The 19,672-nt window shown below is 40.7% G+C and overlaps 1 non-coding gene across 1 annotated transcript; it reads left to right on the forward strand.

Moving 5' to 3' along the window:
- The first annotated feature begins 19,337 nt into the window (after positions 1-19,337).
- Positions 19,338-19,444, forward strand: LOC137952408 (small nucleolar RNA R71). Its single transcript, XR_011112242.1, has one exon. It is a non-coding gene; the product is annotated as a small nucleolar RNA R71 (small nucleolar RNA).
- Positions 19,445-19,672: the final 228 nt, after the last annotated feature.

A 19,672-nucleotide genomic window follows, 5' to 3' on the forward strand; every position in this document is an offset into this window, starting at 1 on the left:
TTTGTACAAGTCTCAATCTGTTTGGCAGATTCTAAGTGGACAACGTTGTTGGCTACACGCTCTTCCATACTATTAATAAGACAACTAATTACAAAATTGTTATCCTTAACCCACTTTAGGTATGATTGACTTTCTTCATCAATTGGTGGTGAAGGCTTGGTTAAGTGACCGAGAAGGTCTCAAGTAATAAGAAACCTTCTAACCGATTGAGACCAACTAAGATAATTGGATAATCCTCTTAAGGGGATGGTAGTAATTTTGAGTATGTCACTCTTACTAGTATTTCCTTCAATCATCTTAATTAAACAAATGCTTAGCAAAGCACAAACAAGAAGAGCTGTAATTCTAATTGAGATCCAATCAAACTAAAATTCCAATTAAGATGGTACAATTGTTATAATCCAATATTTAAGAGCTGATTGGGACTGAAGTAAGGTCACTTTTTAAAGCTTGAGAACCACTTAAAGCAATTATATGCTGTCCAAAAAGATCGGTAACCCGAGTAAGGGAATTTCCCTCCCAATCCAAATTTTAACCCAAGAGGGACCTTTAAGGGTTCAAAACAATTCAAACTAGTATTCAAACTGAGAATTCAATCTTGGGAGACTCATGTTTTCAAAAAAATCCATGGATCAAATTTGAAAATAGTCCTCTTAATCAAATTTGAACAATCTTATTTCAAATACCAGCCACTTTCAATAATGATAAGTTCTTATCCACTATATTTGCCACTAAATCAGGCTCCAAATAAACCAAAAATCATGCCTTAAGTGGATTAGATCAATTAATCATTAAATATCAATTAAAATCCTTTTTTTTTCTTCAAAAACTCAAGAACTTGTGGCTGCTTTTCACCCGAACTTGGCTTAACTTTTCTTTATGATAGGTGTCATATTTATCACTTAAAAGACACATTTCCCTTACTCATTTCCAAAAATCCTTTAGGTAATGAAATTGCTCGTAAGTCTTACAGGGTTGGAGAAGGAATTAGCAATTTCCAAAATTCATAAATCACCAAAACCAACTGCTCTTTGAGTTTGGCAAAGTCCCACAAATAATTTCTTTATGTTTCGAGAATCCGATTACCATAAATCATAAACAACTTGATTTAATCCAATAAAATAAAATAAACTATTGGTCTTGAATGACGAGAGATCAAACTAAGTCTCATGAAATGCTCATATCATTCTTTCATCATATAACCATCCACTTCATAATCAATAGGTCTTAAAACCTTGTAGGCAATCGATCTTGATCAAACTTGCAAAATTTGAGTGCAAGAAGATCAAGGTCATAATATCCGTTAAATACCAAGTATTAGCTTTCACTACTTCTAATATGAAAGCCATTTGTTTCTTGATGTAATATAGAGATTAAGAACTCGGTAGATAGTATGAATGTATGGAAAAAAATGACCAGAAATCACTTATCTTTCCATGGTTGAATCTCTTCCTTCAAGAGCAACTATGCATGAAACCTTCAAAGGTACTTAAGCATCACTTCAAAGCAAGAGGCCTAAATCCTTAGCTCTGATACCGTGCAGAATATATTGATCTCGAGCCAAAGAGGGAGAGGAGAAGGAGATGAAGGAAATGAAGAAGAGAATGTTGAATTTAGGACCCCATGAGAAAGAAAAATAGAAAAGAAAAAGAGAGCTCTCGGGTAGAGAGAGAGGAGAAGAAGAAAAACTAAAGAGAAGAGAGGTAGAGTCTTTCAAGTGAATGAGAGAAGAGGAGGGCTTGATTGAATGCCTCAGCCAAGACCCCCTATTTATACTATTTCCAATACGTAATTAGGGAAACTCCTTAATCAATTAGGATTCCTACTTTCCCTTATAATACATCAATCTAAGGAAGATAAATCAATCATATAAATCATGGAAGATATGAAAATCTTTCCAACTCATGTTGGGAAAGATACCAGCTCGTGGTATATTTTATGGGTCCCACTTGATCCTCAAATCTTCCAATGTATTCCAGCTCATTCTAGTTCATGTGGTGATTCCTCTTGGCTGGCGTTCTCATGGTGCCTTCCACCATGGTTGCACGTCATGGTGGGTCCCACATTTTAACACTCCCCCTCAAGCTAGGGGTGAGAAAACATCGTAGATGCCCAACTTATTGCAGATGGTAGACAAAATTTTATGAGTGACTAGTTTGGTGAGAATGTCTGCAACCTGGTTCTACGAAGATATATGCTTGAGAGATAAGATGCCTATAGTGAATTTTTATTCTTTGAAGTGACAGTCTACTTCAATATGCTTTGTTCTTTCATGGAAGACTGGATTCGATGTGATGTGTATTGTGTTCTGATTATCACAATATAAGTCCATAGGAGCTTCTTTGTAGAATCCTAGTTCAATAAGAAGAGATCTGATCCATAGGAGTTCACTGACCATGTGTGCCATGGCTCTGTATTCTACTTCTGCACTAGTCCGTGCAACTACATTCTATTTCTTTCTTCTCCATGTAACCAAGTTCCCTCCAACCATCGTATAATATCTCAAAGTAGATTTCTATCATTCGAGGATCCGGCCTAGTCCGCATCTGAGAATCCTTTGATGGAGAAGTGACCATGATTTTTATAGAGAAATCCTCTTCCTAGTGCTCCTTTCAGATATCGTAATATCCTTTCTAGTGCTTGCCAATGACTGAGTTGTGGGTTATGCATATATTGACTTACCACACTAATTGCATATGAAATATCTGGCCTCATTACACAGAGGTAAATAAGTCTTCCCACCAATCTTTGATATTTTTCGATGTCTACTTTTACTCCAGTACCTGCACATAATTTTGTATTTTGGTCCATAGGAGTTTATGCTGGTCCGCATCACTTTATTTTGTTTTCTGGATGCCCTCGGGATCACTACTGGTTATAATGATATCATCAACATATACTGCCAGAATTACCTTGCCCTTCGGTGTGTCTTTAAAAAATACTTAGTGATCTCCAAAGCATATGTGAAATCTGGCCCGTATGAGTGCTTTGCTAAAATTTTCAAACCATGCACGAGGAGGTTGTTTTAGACCATATAGGGATTTTAGTAGTCGACATATGGATTCCCCCTCAAAAAATACCCAAGAGGTTGTTACATATAATTTCTTCTTTGATATCCCCATTCAGAAAAGCATTTTTGACATCAAGTTGGTATACCTACCAGGAAAAGTTAGTTGCCAAAGATAATAATACATGTACCGAGTACATTTTTGCCACTGGAGAGAAGGTTTCCTCATAATCAATGCCATAACTTTGTGTATAGCCTTTAGCAACGAGGCGAGCTCTCAGGTGAGCCACGGATCCATCCGGATTGTGTTTCAAAGTAAACACCCATTTGCAACTGATTGGTTTCTTATCGGAAGGAAGTGGTAGTAGAGCCCATTTTTTATTTTCATAAAGTGTCTGCATTTCTTCATCCATTGCCGCCTTCCACCCTGGATGTTTGAGAGTCTCTTGATAGGACTGTGGTACAGATATGGAGGAAATAGCTGAGAGAAATTGACAACATACAGGGGATAGACGATGATGAGACACAAAATTTGTTATGGGATGGGGAGTAAAGGGCATGGTGCATGGGTTCTTTTCTGAGGGCAATAGGACGAGTATCATATCATGGGTCAAAAATAATTGGAGAAGATGGACTTACCTCAGTGGGATCCGTAAACTCAACAAGTGTGGTGTCAACCAGTGTTTATGGGGGCTGAGTCATTTTTGTAGCACAGGGCACAACCGGTAGAGGAGAACCTGGTACTGAAGATAGACCTGGAGGAGCATTGTCAGAATAATATGGAGAGTTTTCAAAAAATGTGACATCCCTGGACACAAGTAAATGCTGAAGAGTGGGATTATAGCAAACATAACCCTTTTGGGTGCGAGAGTATCCTAAAAAGATACACTTGATAGATTTTGGATCAAGTTTACTGTGTTTTGGAGAGGAAATATGGACAAAACATTGACACCCGAAGACTTTTAAGGGTAGTGAAAAGGGATCATCATTGGGTAATAATAGAGAGTAAGGGGATTTGTTACCAAGAATGGAAGATGGTAACCAGTTGTTATGGTCCCTTGTCAGGGATCTTGTAACACGACTTTTTGGGAAAGGATAAAGTGTTGAGTCCTACGATTTAGCACAAGAAGAGAATGAGATAGGGCAGATTCGTTGAAGGGAACCTGAACCTTTGGGTTCGTTAAGGATAACTCCAATCCTAGGGTTCGTTGAGGAGAACTCCAATCCCTGGTTTAGGTAAATTAAGACTTGCTCTTTTCCATTCCATTTCTCCTACATATAGGGTTCACGACACCAAGAGTTAAAGAGGAAGAAATTAAAAATTTACCCCTATGGCTACACCACTAGTAAATTGACTTATAAAATAAATTGAAGGTAAATAACTCAATAACTCATTGACTCAGCCACAATGCCTCTAAATGACTTGGCCTGCTATTGAGTCCATAACATCACTCCCCCCTGGAGAAAGAACTTGTCTTCAAGCTCGAAGGCAGGGTAGGCCTGGTGGAATGTCTCCACATCCTCCCATGTGGTAGCCGCATCATCTATGTCAGCCCACTGGATGAGGACCTCCTACCTATTATTGATTTGTCTGGCTTGCAAAATTGTGGCCGAAGAGAGTATAATGTGCCCTTATACCACGGGAGGTAAGAACGGAGTTGTTGGTGGTGTTGTACCCTTGAAGGGTTTGAGGAGGGACACATGAAAGACATTGTGAAGTTGAGAGTCTGGTGAAAGCTGAAGCTGGTAAACCACCTGGCCAATGAGCTGACAAATAGAAAAGGGCCCAAAATATTTGGGTTAGAGCTAGTGGCGGGAGCCAGCAAGGGATTGTTGATGGTAGGGCTGGAGGCGGAGCCACACATAATCACCTGGGTTGTAAGTAACATCTCAGTGCCCCCTATCATAGTATTCTTTCATACGAGCCTAAGCTTTCTTGAGACGTTGGGTAGAATCTTGAAGCACTTGATCACGGTCCAGTAGTGCCTGGTCAAGAACTTCAACTCAGGTGAAACCTGGAAAATATGAGAGCAATCGTGGAGGGTCCCTTCTGTATAAAATCCCAAAGGGGGTGGCTTGCAAAGTTGTATGAAAAGATGTATTGTAGCAATATTCTGCCCATGGAAGCCATTCGACCCATCAGTTAGGGCAGTTGCCCACAAAACATCGTAAATACATTTCCACCATGTGATTAACAATCTCAATTTGGCCATCTGATTGAAGATGATAAGATGTGGAAAATTTGAGTTTGGTACCACATAATCAGAAAAGCTCCCTCCAGAAGTGGCTGGTAAAGACTGCATCACAATCACTCACGATGGACTCCAAAAGTCCGTGCAAATGAAAAATGTTTTCTAAGAATACTTGGACTACTTTGGAAGTCGTATAAGGATGCACCAATGGAATAAAGTGAGAGTACTTTGAAAATCTGTCAACTACCACAAAGAGTACAAATTTTCTAGATTTTTTTGGGAGGCCATCAATGAAGTCCACGAAAAGATCAGCCCAAACTTATGTGAGAAGGCGAGTGGTTGAAGGACGCCAGCTGGAGATAAATGTTTTGCCTTGTTGCGTTGACATACATGACAAGAGGTCACATAACCTACAATTGCTGACTTCATACCCTACCAATAAAAATCGCCTCGAATCCAATGCAACGGCTTGTGAATGCCCTCATGGGTGTTATCATGATAGGTGAATAAAATTACTGCAATCAAGGGAGAAAAGTGAGGTAAGTATATTCGATTGTCATACAGTATGATGTTGTCCTGGGAGAGCCCACTTGGAGTCCATTGTCCCGTATGTAATCTTATGAGACAAATCTTGGAGTGCTGGAGTATTATGATATTCCTCTTTAATGGAGTGTAAGAGGAGAGACTTGGGCTGACTAATTGCATATAGTTGTTAATGTTCATCCAGACGTCTTGATAAGGCGTCAGCCACCTAATTCAATTTCCCCGCCTTATGTTCCACTATAAAGTCAAAGCCCATTAAGTTGTTGATCCAATGCTACTGTGGAGAAGTAGAGATTTGTTGTTCCATTAAAAATTTGAGGTTGTAATGATCAGTGCGGATGAGTAAGGTGTGTCCCCACAAGTATGGCTGCCAATGTTGAATAGCCTTGGCCAATCCAATTAGCTCTCATTCATAAGTGGGTTGCTTCTGATGATGTGCTGCTAATTGGTGGCTGAAATATGCAATGGGATGCTGATTTTGCTGTAGAACCGCCCCAATACCTCCCCCAGAAGCGTCACTCTACCACAAATAAGGCCTCAAAGTCAGGTAATTGCAGGATTGGAGTAGAAGCTAATGCCTATTTGAGTTCATTGAAGGAGTTTGTAGCTGCAATGCTCCAATTGAAGGCATTGCACTAAGAAGACTAGTCAAGGGTATGGCCAACGTCTTGTATTTTTTATGAACTTCCGATAATATCCTACCAACCCCAAAAATGCCCTTAAGGTGGATATGTTGTGCGGTTGTGGCCAGTTAATGAATGCTGTAATCTTTTTTGGCTCCACTATTACACCCTCTGCTGAGATGATGTTGCCAAGATAGGCAACTTGGGCTTTTCCAAATGAACATTAGAGTGTTTCAATTAGAGATGATGTGCTCAAAGAAGTTAGAAAACAAAACGTAAGTCTTCCAAATGCTGGTTCCCCGATGTGATGAAAATCCAAATATCATCAAAGAAGACTAACACAAACTTTCGGAGATATTCATAGAATACCTCATTCATCAATACTTGAAACGTGGAGGGTGCGTTCGATAATCCGAATGGCATAACCACAAATTCAAAATATCCAAGGTGAGTACGGAATGTTGTTTTCTTAATATTGGGAGGATGCATTCTTACTTGATGATAACTAGATCGTAAGTCCAACTTGGTAAAAATATGGGAACCATGCAATTTATCCAATAGTTCATCCACCACTGGGAATTGGAAACTTTTCTTTAATTATTTTTGCATTTAGCTCCCTATAGTCCACACAAAATCTCTAGGGGCCATCATGTTTCTTCACGAGAAGGATTGGAGAGGAGAATGGTAATTGGCTAGGTCAGATGAGGACTTGTTCCATCATTAGGTTGCATTGGCATTCAATTTCATCCTTTTCGAGGTGTGGATACCTATGTGGTCAGATAACCACTACCTCTGATCCAGGTTTCAAACAAATTCTATGATCATAGTGCTTCAAGGGAGGCAACCCGGAAGGCTCCTAAAATAACTCAGTAAACTCGTCCAATAACTTCTTTAAAGTGCTGCTCGGGGGTCCTATTTGCGGAGTAGGTTTATTTGATGGGTCATCTCCGCTTGTCTACACTGTAACATCACTTGGCATCCTTTAGCCAAAAAACTCATAGTTAAGGCAGCAAAATCCCACAAAATTTGGTCCAAGGTTTGAACCCATTTGATTCCCAATGCCATATCAAATCTAGCTAATGGTATGACAAAAAATTCAGTATTAAAATTAGTGGTATCAATAGAAAACTTTACCGCCTAGCTGACCCCACAGCTAGGGACTTTGTCTCCATTTGCAACTAAAACCGAGGTAATTGGATGAGGCTGGATATCAAGTTGAAGATGTTTAGCAGTCTTCATGCTTAAAAATTGTGGGTACTTCCCGAGTCCACTAACCCCACTAGAGGTTGTGCATGAACCATTGCCCACACTTGCATTGTTTTGGCTGACTTCTGTCCAGTAATTGCATTCAAAGAAATTATTGGTTTGTCCTCCTCTGGAGGTTCTTCAGTCATGTCCTCTTCTTCCAATGTATCTAACTCCAACCAGAAATTTTTTTTACATTGGTGTCCTGCCGTGTAAGGTTCATCACAGTTATAACATAAGTTCCGTGCCCTTCAATCAGCCATCTCAATTTTTTTTAAAATGTTTGTATATATTGGGATGTTGGACTGCTGGGCTTTGTTTCTCATGCCAAACCAATAATCAGAGTATTTTTTTACGGCGTCACTGTGGAGAATGATACGTGAGGTGAAATGTTCCTCCCCCCTACCAACTAGGTGAATTGTTCCTCCCCCTACCAACTGAAGTGAAATTTAATTACATCGGCTTTTATACCATGCAAGCGTATGAATCGTTCATGTAATTTAGCGGAAGCAAGGGTCATATTCACAAGGAGGACTGAATTTTGTGTATTCTTCAGACAACTAGCGTGATTCATGCCTCTCTCAAGTGCCACGTAACCACGAATCCGAATTCTCAATCCTTGCGTCTAGCTCCTCTCGAGCGCCTAGAGTTAAGGACAAAGATCGGATTATAATACCAGAATCCAACCTAAATTATAATCCTGCTCTAACTAGCTAATTACTTAGAAAATTCGGACAACAAATATTCTATAAACATCAATTCTCAAATAAAAATTTAATAAGCATTCAAACCTAAGTTCAAACTATAGAAAACTAATTAAATTACAAAATGATGGATTACTCTCCTTCTTCTTCCTCTCGCTCAGGCAGCAATTCCATTCTGACGATTGCTGCCATTTCCAAAAATTAGGGGCTTCGGGTTGCAGGAGCGAGCGGCCAGAAGTGGAGGCGACGCCGGCGAAGAGGAATTGAAATCGACGCCGGAGGTGGTGGTGAGGCGGAAGACGAGATGGAAGCAAAATCCTCTGACCGGCTATCTCTGGTCTCTGTCGGAGTTGGACTAGGCTCGGGAAGTGGTCAAAAATGCGTAATCGACTCCAGAGGATGGTCAAAATGCGGAATCGGCGCTGGAGGAGCCCTCTCAGGTCACCTCTCAGCCTAGCAAGCAGAAAATGGCAGTGTTGAACTCGCCATAACGGAGACTCTCTCGAGCTCTCCTCGGGTCTGTTCTCGGTTGTCGGACGGCAGTGGACGACGGTGGCGCACGGCGAACGACGGCTAGAAGCGAAAATCCTCTCGGGTCTCTCTTCTTTCGACGACTGCTTTTCTTTCCCTCTCCCCTCTCAAAATGATTTTTCCCTAAAAATATCTCTCCCTTTAACTAATGGCATTTTTGTGGCATTTTTGTAAATATCTCCTTCTCCACCAAAATCTCCTGAAATTCCATAATTGAATCCATAAAAATCATTTCAGGAAGAAATAAACCCTAAAAGCAATGAAATATAATTCAGGAGAGAAAAATATTCAATATAAGCAGTGATTAATGCCAAATTCAATAAATGCACGTTTCATTTGAAAACCGATAAATAACCAACTATAACACAATTATAAGGGCTATTCTATTATAATTAACCTAGTTCTCATGTCAGAATCTGGCATCTATCACACCCCCAAACCTAAATCTTTGCTAGTCCCTAGCAAAACAACAACAGAACCAAAATTAAGGCTAGGAAAACAAAATGCCACTATCGTAGGGAACACGATTGCATTTAGCGTATGCAACAAGCCGTTAAACCCCTACTTTACGGTAGTGGACCAGTTGTGTCTCGTGAGGGTTTGCATGGAATTTACCCACAAAATTCATCTAAATCAACAATATAAAAAGAAAATTGAAGAAAATCTACTCCTCATTAGCATATGACTAACACTTAGTATCATAAAATGTCTAAAAATCATTTGAAACCTTGCTCAATTTGAAAACCTGTGTAAAATATAACACATTATCAATCCAAATACACTCACGGGTACTCCACCTGAACCAATGTGACCCATAAACAATTACTTCAACAGAACAAAGAGGCAACAGATAACAATAAAATCCTGGTCACATCACAATTAAGAGAAAATAGTAGAGTAAGCCTATTGTCTAACAATCTCACAAAAGAAGTATACATATTTCAATCTTGACCTGCAACTTCTTTCAACTTACAATTCATCATCAAAGTTAAGTAAACTCATTGCTTCCAGATTTAAACCCATTTTTCGCTATTACCAGCATAATAATTTTTTTCACTGAATACTTTTGGTATTACCACCATTTTGTATTCGTCCTCACTGCACAAACACTTATTTTTTAAGTAATCGATTGTTCTGGTGCATGTCCCTGGGTTTGCCCAGGCTGTTTCTGAGGTTATCTGTCTTTTGAAAGCAAGAGTATTTCGGTTTGCATTCATACATTACAACAAAGAATTTCACTGAGATATAAAAAAAATAAGATCAAATAGGCATACAGGACTATTTAGACTAACATAGATCAACACTAGATTTACATGTTTATTTTGCAACTAAGTTCCAAGTCTAATGCAATAGTAAGTTATCCCACTGAATTCTCATGGATCACAACAAATGATATCAGATTTCTAATATGCATATTCTACACAGTTTTCGACATACTAAGAAACACATTTGAGCAACTTATTTTAACTCTACTAAAGTTAATCACATACTAAGAGGAGTAATTTGAAAACCACGAACAAAAATCAAAAGAAAATCATTGCTAAGACTCAAAAAAGCCGTTTTCCGCCCCCTCCCCCCAAACCTAAACCTGACATTGTCCTCAATGGGGAAAGGTTAAAACAAACAAACCAATTAACAATCACTAAAATATCTGATTATACTCTAGTTGACTCACAACTTAGTTGGTTATACTCCAGTAGAGTAAGGCTTAGCTCCCTCAGGGCTCCTAAGTCCATAGGTGGGACCATATGTGTTTGGTCATCAACAATAACACCGAAGAGTCAATAAAGACCCCCAGGAATGATACATAGTCTCCCTCGAAGAAGGTTTACTCATATCAGCAGTACCTGTAGGTAATCATCCATAGATGAAACCGCTATCCCACATCACACTTTGAAGAAATCTCCGTGTGACTGGCCACTGAAGGCAGCATGAATCAAGCGCTGAACACAAGTCCTTGAGTTACTCACCATAAGGTTTTCATTCAATACTTCAAGTTCGAACTGGTCAATCCCAGAATGGTTGTTTGAGTACAGACCTCTCAAACTAGGGACCAAAAGTCTAGTCATCGACTACCGGAACCATTTACGCTCTCAACCGACAAGAGAGTACCCCGAGTCTATGACGGGGCCGGCATCACCGGGGGACCTCCAATCAATCAAGACCAGAGTACACCAAAGTTATCCCAATAAGAATGAATAAACCAAAAATAAAAAGTGTAATGTACAAAGGGATAGAAATGTGGGATTGCCCACAATGTACTAAGTTTATAGTCGTAAGCAAGACTCTGACGCAGTCATGACGAATGGACAAGTTCCTCCAAGAAAATCACCATCACCTCCTCCGGTGTGGGGATATTCCCAAGATACGGTTTGAGCCTCTGACCGTTAACTTTGAAGACCGACCCATCTCCATAATTGCGGATATCAACAACGCCATGAGGAAACACCTGTGTAACCTCAAATGGACCTGACCACCTGGATCTCAGCTACCCTGGAAACAAATGCAATCATGAGTTATAAAGTAAAACATTCTGCCCAATAGTAAAAGACTTGCAAAAAATAGATTTATCATGTAAAAGCTTTGTTCGCTCCTTATACAATTTGGCATTCTCATAAGTATCATGACGTATCTCCTCCAACTCATTCAATTGCAATTTCCTCTCCTCACCCGTTTGAGCCAAATCAAAATTCAAAGCCTTAATGGCCCAATAAGCTCTATGCTCAAGCTCAACAGGTAGATGACATACTTTGCCAAACACTAGGAGAAATGGAGACATCCCAATAGGAGTCTTATAAGCGGTTCGATAGGACCATAAAGCATCGTCAATCGAGTGGACCAATCTTTCCTATCAAAGCGAACCGACTTCTCCAAAATCCGTTTGATCTCCCTATTAGAGATTTCCACTTGACCACAAGTTTGCGGGTGGTACGGAGTGGACACCAGATGCGTGATGGAGTATTTCTTCAACAAGGTCTCAAATTCTCTGTTACAAAAATGAGATCCCCCATCACTGATGATTGCTCTCGGGGTACCAAACCGATTAAAGATGTTTTCTTTTAAAAACTTTACCACCACTTTGTGATCATTTGTCTTACAAGAAATAGCTTCAATCCATCTTGAGACATATTCAACAGCAACAAGGATGTATTGATAGCCGAATGAGACAGGAAAAGGACCCATGAAGTCAATACCCCACACATCAAACAATTCAACAATAAGAATGAGGTTAAGAGGCATCATGTTCTTCATAGACAAACAACCAGTCCGTTGGCATCTATCACACACACGACAAAACTCATGGGCATCTCTAAATAATGAAGGCCAATAGAAACCACATTGTAAGACTTTAGCCACGGTCTTTCTAGCACCAAAATGTCCACCACATGCTTGGGAATGACAAAATTCAAGAATGTTGGCAAAGTCTTGCTCAGGTACACAACACCTAATGACTAGGTCTGGACACACCTTGAAAAAATAAGGATCATCCCAAAAACAATGTTTGACTTGGGAAAAGAATTTCAACCGATCTTGTTTACTCATTTAATCAGGAATCTTACGAATTACAAGATAGTTGACTATGTCAGCAAATCAAGGATCCTGGGATACTTGGAGAAGTTGTTCATCAAGGAAGGAATCATTAAAAGGAAGGGATCCTTCTTGAGGTGCTACACAGATCCTAGATAGATGATCTGCAACAACATTCTCACAACCCTTCTTATCTCGAATCTCAAGGTCAAATTCTTGAAATTGCAAGATCCATCTAATCAAGCGAGGTTTAGTGTCCTTGATGGATAACAAGTACTTCAAAGAAGAATGATCAGTGAACACTATAACCTTTGACCCTAACAGATATGATCTGAATTTGTTCAAGGCAAACACAACAACTAGCAACTCCTTCTCAGTTGTAGTGTAATTCAATTGAGCATCATGAAGAGTGCGGCTAGCATACTGAATGACACATAGAATTTTATCCGCCTTTTGCCCCAAAACAGCCCCCAATGCATAATCAGAGGCATCACACATCAACTCAAAAGGCAAAGACCAAGTAGGGGGTTGGACAATGGGTGTAGTGGACAAACATTTCTTCAGTGTCTCAAAAGCATGAATACAGGCATCATCAAAGGCAAAAGCAACATCTTGAGCAAGCAAATTCGTCAAAGGATGAGAAATTTTGCTAAAGTCCTTAATGAAGCGCCTATAGAACCCAGCATGGCCAAGGAAACAACACACCCCCTTCAAAAAAGTAGGTGGTGGCAGATTGGCAATTAGGTCAACCTTGGCTTTGTCCACTTTTATACCCTGCTCAGACACTACATGTCCTAAAACAATTCCTTCTTTTACCATGAAGTGGCATTTCTCCCAAGACTAAATTGGACTTAATGCAACAGGACAATACGAGTGAAAGATTGTTCAGACATGTCTCAAAGCTAGAGCCAAACATAGAAAAGTCATCCATAAAGACCTCTAAAAAGTCACCAATCATGTCAGAAAAGATACTCATCATGCACCGTTGGAAAGTGGTGGGCGCATTGCATAAACCAAAAGGCATGCATCTGTAAGCAAAGGTGCCAAACAGACACGTGAATGTGGTCTTTTCCTGGTCTTCTGAAGCAATGGGAATTTTATTGTAGTCGGAATATCCATCTAAGAAGCAATAAAAGTTGTGGCCGGCCAATCATTCTAGCATTTGATCAATGAAAGGTAGTGGGAAGTGATCCTTCCTAGTGGCGGAATTAAGTTTTCTATAGTCAATGGAGACACACCACTTGGTGGTAGTTCTTGTGGGAATCAATTCATCACTCTCATTTTTCATTATTGTTATCCCCCCTTTCTTAGGGACAACTTGAATTGGACCCACCCAGGTGCTATTAGAAATAGGGTAAATGATGCCTGACACAAGCAACCTGATGACTTCTTCTCTCACAACCTTCTACATATGGGGATTTAACCTACGTTGCATCTCATGTGAGGCTTTAGTCCCCTCCTCCAAATGAATACGATGCAGGCATATGGAGGGGTTAATACCTTTTAAGGCATCAAGAGTCCACCTCAATGCATCTCTGTGTGCTTGAAAAACTTCAGTCAATTGTTCCTCCTGCTCATTACTCAAATCAGAGGCAATAATGACTGGCAATGAGTTCATGGGCCCCAAGAACGCATACTTCAACGTGGGAAGAAGTGGCTTAAGATCTAGCTTGGAAGTTTCAAGAGGTTTTTCCAAGTCAAGATGAAGATCCTGTGGATGATCAGTTGTGACAACCCCATAAGCTTCCTCCAACAGAGGTACAAAACTGAGTAAAGAGTCACCTCTCAGAAATATGTTTCCTCATCAAAATAGTCCATCTCTAAAGATGTTATGTAAGACTCAAAAGATTCAAGAGTGGATTCGTCATAAAGCATAACAGTCTCTATCTTAAATGTAGGACTCAAATCATCAGACTCAAGTGGATGGTGCCCGGCATTAAACACATTCAACGAGAACTTAAAATTTCCAAAAGACAACTCCAACTCACCACGTTTACAATGAATGACAACATTAGATGTGGCTAAGAAGGGACGTCCTAGGATGACAAGAATTTGATTGGTCACATTGACTACTGGTTGTGTATCAAGAACAATGAAATCAACCGGGAACAGAAATTTGTCCACTTTTATCAAAACAACGTCAACTATTCCTCGTGGTATTTTGACAGAACGGTTAGCTAGTTGAAGTGTGATGGGGGTAGGCTTCAATTCCCCCAAACCTAATTGTCGGTACACAAAGAAAGGAAGCAAATTCACATTTGCCCCTAAGTCAAGAAGAGCTCTCTGGATGGTATGTTCACCAATGACACATGAAATTGTGGGGCCTCCAGGATCTTTAACTTTAGGAGGAGTGTTATGCTTCAGAATTGATCTTACATTCTCAGTAAGAAAGACCATTTTGTTAACATGTTGTTTTCTCTTCTGTGTACAAAGGTCTTTCAAAAATCGGGCATAAGAAGGGACTTGCCTAATAGCATCAAGAAGTGGAATGTTAATGTGAACCTTACTAAACAGTTCCAACGTTTCATGCATGCTATCTCCTTTCCTTGGTGAGCCTGTTATGGACTCAATAAGACTGAGTCATCTACTTTACTTTTATTATTTATGTTGCTTTTAATTTCAAATTTTATTGATTTGTAATAAGACTTAAAGGTAGGGGTAGAATTGGGTTTTATAACCCTAACCTATGTTGATGTTAATTACCCTATTTAAGGTGTAAGGATTGAGAAATAAAGCAAGTTCGGAATTAGCATAAACTAGGGTAATTTAGGTTCCTTCTGGGCTCTCTATTCTAGGGTTCTTGGTGTGAACTCTCTTGGGGGTTTGCTGCATCCATTGGGGAGTCTTTGAGGAGATCTTGGAAGGAAAAGGAGGAGGAATCAGCCTTCTCTTCCATGCTGCAATAGTCATCCATCTCTTCCACGAACCAGTAGTGAGGGAAGGAGGATTTGGTTGAGTCTTAGCATCAAGAAAGGGATTTTTGAGTTGCTGAATTGAAGGAGGTCTTCAAGAGGTATTTTTATCTATCTTTTCCGAGTTTACAAGAGCTAGAGACTGCCCTCTTTACATTCAGCATTGGTAGTTGCATGAATTTAGAATCCCTACTCATTGATGTGAGGTATAAAGTGGGGTTTCATAATTGGATCCTTAAAACAGTCTCTTGCTTGAATTGGTGCATTCATAATTAAGAAAAGGAAACTCCTTTTCAAGGGGAATGAATTCAGTAAAGGGAAAGGGGTTGTTCTTGAGTAATTACAGCAAGTAAAACCCTCTTCACATGAATCATAAAAGAGGGGTTTCATATCTGAGTGCTTAAACAGTCCTTTAACTTGCTGGTTGCATCTATAATTGAGAAAAGGAAACTCCTTTTCAATTATAACGTGTGAGGGAAGAAAAAGATAGTTTCTTTTCACAAAAACGTGTTAAGAAACCCTCTAACAGTGCTGGATTCATATTCAACTCGCCGAGTTACTAGATCCATGGCTAGGGACCATAACATATTACAACTTCCCAACTTTGACGAATTGTTCATGGTAGAGTGTGATGCTTCGGGCGTGGGCATTGGGGCCATTTTACAACAGCTGGGCCATCCTATTGCGTATTTTAGCAAACAGTCCGTCATCACAAGCTAGCAGCCTATGAGCGAGAATTGATTGGGTTGGCCAAAGTGGTCCAACATTGGAGGCCTTATCTCTGGGGCCGGGCTTTTCTCATACGCACGGATCACTACAGCCTAAAATTCCTACTAGAACAGCGTTTGACGATGTTGCCATAGCAGCACTAGATTAGCAGTTGTTGGGGTTTGACTTCTTAGTGGAGTATCGTGCGGGGAGATTAACTAAGGTGGCAGATGCCTTGTCACGGTGTTTTGAAGATCAACAGTCGGTCTATTCTATCAGCCAGTCGAGATTTCTCATTTTGGACTTGGTGCGAGACGCACATGCCACTAACCCTGCACTGCAGGAACTGCATCAGAAGATCTCGGAAGGGACAATGAATTTGAAGTGGTCCATCCAGGATTCACTTATTTATTATAAGCAGAGGATTTTCCTTCCACCTGAGTCCGAGTTGATTCCAGCTATTCTCTCGGCCTACCATGACAGTACACATGAGGGGATCCAAAAAACCTTGCAAGGAATCGAGCTGATTTTTACTGGCAAGCCATGAAACCCACTATTGCGACTTATGTGGGCGACTGTCAGGTATGCCAGTGTAACAAAGCCGAGCACTTGAGTCCAGCCGGTCTTCTCCAGCCTCTAGCCCTTCTTATGCAGGCTTGGGCCGACATTTCAATGGATTTTGTGGAAGGCCTACCCGTGTCCGCCTGCAAATCCGTACTTTTCGTAGTGGTTGATAGATTCTCCAAGTACGGACATTTTATACCTATGGCTCATCCGTATACAGCAACACGGGTTGCTCAGACTTTCCTGGAGCAGATAGTCCACTTACATGGCAGTCCAGAATCCATTGTGAGTGACAGAGATGCAGTTTTCATGAGCACCTTTTGGTGGGAACTGTTTCGCTTGAGTGGGACGAAATTGAAATTCTCCTCCACCTATCTTCCTCAGACAGACGGGCAGACTGAGATGGTGAACCACACCATCGAGATATATCTACGGTGCTTGGTGGGGGATCGTCCACGACAATGGGTTCAATGGCTTCTGTGGGCCGAATACTGTTACAACTCTTCGTTCCACTCTGCCTTGCAATCTACTCCTTTCCGGGTTATATATGGCCGGGATCCACCTCGCCTCCTCTAGTACAACCCCGGGTCCACCCGCGTGGACACGATTGATCAGGGTCTCAGAGATAGGGATCTGCTGCTACAGAATATCATAGAATGGCTATGATGTGCCCAAGCTCGGATGAAGGATGTCTACGATAGAGGCCACCGTGAGGATATGATTAAGGAAGAACCACCGGACATCTCCCTGCATGCCATTACTGGGCAGCAATCGGCCACAACTACGCAAAATGGGAGTGGCTCGACAACTTCCACCAGGTCTACCCAGCTTCCGAGCTTGAGGTCAAGCTCGATCTCCAAGGGGGGACAGATGTTATGGACTCAATAAGACTGAGTCATCTACTTTACTTTTATTATTTATGTTGCTTTTAATTTCAAATTTTATTGATTTGTAATAAGACTTAAAGGTAGGGGTAGAATTGGGTTTTATAACCCTAACCTATGTTGATGTTAATTACCCTATTTAAGGGGTAAGGATTGAGAAATAAAGCAAGTTCGGAATTAGCATAAACTAGGGTAATTTAGGTTCCTTTTGGGCTCTCTATTCTAGGGTTCTTGGTGTGAACTCTCTTGGGGGTTTGCTGCATCCATTGGGGAGTCTTTGAGGAGATCTTGGAAGGAAAAGGAGGAGGAATCAGCCTTCTCTTCCATGCTGCAATAGTCATCCATCTCTTCCACGAACAAGCAGTGAGGGAAGGAGGATTTGGTTGAGTCTTAGCATCAAGAAAGGGATTTTCGAGTTGCTGAATTGAAGGAGGTCTTCAAGAGGTATTTTTATCTATCTTTTCCGAGTTTAGAAGAGCTAGAGACTGCCCTCTTTACATTCAGCATTGGTAGTTGCATGAATTTAGAAACCCTACTCATTGATGTGAGGTATAAAGTGGGGTTTCATAATTGGATCCCTAAAACAGTCTCTTGCTTGAATTGGTGCATTCATAATTAAGAAAAGGAAACTCCTTTTCAAGGGGAATGAATTCAGTAAAGGGAAAGGGGTTGTTCTTGAGTAATTACAGCAAGTAAAACCCTCTTCACATGAATCATAAAAGAGGGGTTTCATATCTGAGTGCTTAAACAGTCCTTTAACTTGCTGGTTGCATCTATAATTGAGAAAAGGAAACTCCTTTTCAATTATAACGTGTGAGGGAAGAAAAAGATAGTTTCTTTTCACAAAAACGTGTTAAGAAACCCTCTAACAGTGCTGGATTCATATTCAACTCGCCGAGTTACTAGATCCATGGCTAGGGACCATAACAGAGCCCAATAACCTCTTCGGATAAGGAGCTGGTGGGACTTGGTTAGGGATCTGCCTAGCTGTTGGTGGAGAACTTGGAGGTTCTTCACTCAATGATGTGCCCCCATTGTCATCCTTTGACTCCGTAGACTTAGTGGTCCCTACCCCATTGTTCAACTCACGACCACTCCTAAGGGTGGTTATCCCTTTGGCTTGCTCATGGTGGGGATTGGAACTTGACCCACTCTCATGTGTGCTTTTGGGGTTAGGAAAGGTTTGACTCAGGAGTCTATTTTGTGCCTGTTCACTCATGTGGCTGGCCAACTAACTCACTTGCATTTCAATTTTAGCAATGGAGGACGGTGTATTCTGCATGAATAATTGAAGTGTATCCTCAAGTGAAGGTTTTTGTGGAATCAATGGCTGTTGAGTGAAGTGTGGGCGTAGAGCTTGGGGTTGAGTAAACCCTGGAGGACTCCCAACCTATGGGCCCTTGGACCATGAGAAATTTGGGTGTCTAGCCCAACCCAGATTATATGTTTCCGAAAAAGTATCGTTTTGGTTTGGTTTATGAAAATTCTGGACTGCATTCAAGTCCTCAATGAGCTCTGGGTAGGATGAACTAGATGGACACATTTGTGTGGGATGAGATGAACTAGAGCATATGGCATAGACAGTAGACGGGTTAGGAGCAGGTGAACTCTTGGACACCATAAGGGCATCAATTTTTCTAGTCAACCCCTCAATCTTGGCCATGAGCATGGGCATTTCAATAACCTCATAGAGACACCCCTTTTTGGCTTTGTGGGATCTTCTATAAACATTAAATGATGAACCCCATTGCTGAGATTGATCACTCAACATTTCAAAGAAGTCCCACCCCTCACTAGCACTCTTACCCATCACTCCCACCACTCATTGCATCTACCATGAATCTAACCTGGGGTGTAAGACCTTGATAAAAGTATTGCACTAAATGCCATTTCTCAAACCCATGATGTGGACACCTACAGATCAAATCCTTCCATTTCTCCCAAGCCTCATAAAAGTGTTCACCCTTCTGCTGCATAAAGTTGGAGATTTCTCTCCTGAGGGCTGTAGTTCTCTGAATGGAACAGTACTTGGACAAAACTTTCGTGACTAATGTGTCCCATGATGTTATGTTGCCCACCTCTAAGGAATTAAGCCAAGACTTAGCCTTATCCTTAAGTAAAAATGGAAAATGTCTTAACCGGATAGAGTCATCTGAGAAATTCTAGAATTTGAAAGTCGCACAGATATCTAAGAATTCCATGATGTGGTAATAAGGGTCCTCCTTCACCAA

This window comes from Aristolochia californica, unplaced genomic scaffold, assembly GCF_029961685.1.
Source record: "Aristolochia californica isolate CCGP_79_NKW_82.1479 unplaced genomic scaffold, dmAriCali1.0.hap1 SCAF_15, whole genome shotgun sequence".
Classification (NCBI taxonomy): domain Eukaryota; kingdom Viridiplantae; phylum Streptophyta; class Magnoliopsida; order Piperales; family Aristolochiaceae; genus Aristolochia; species Aristolochia californica.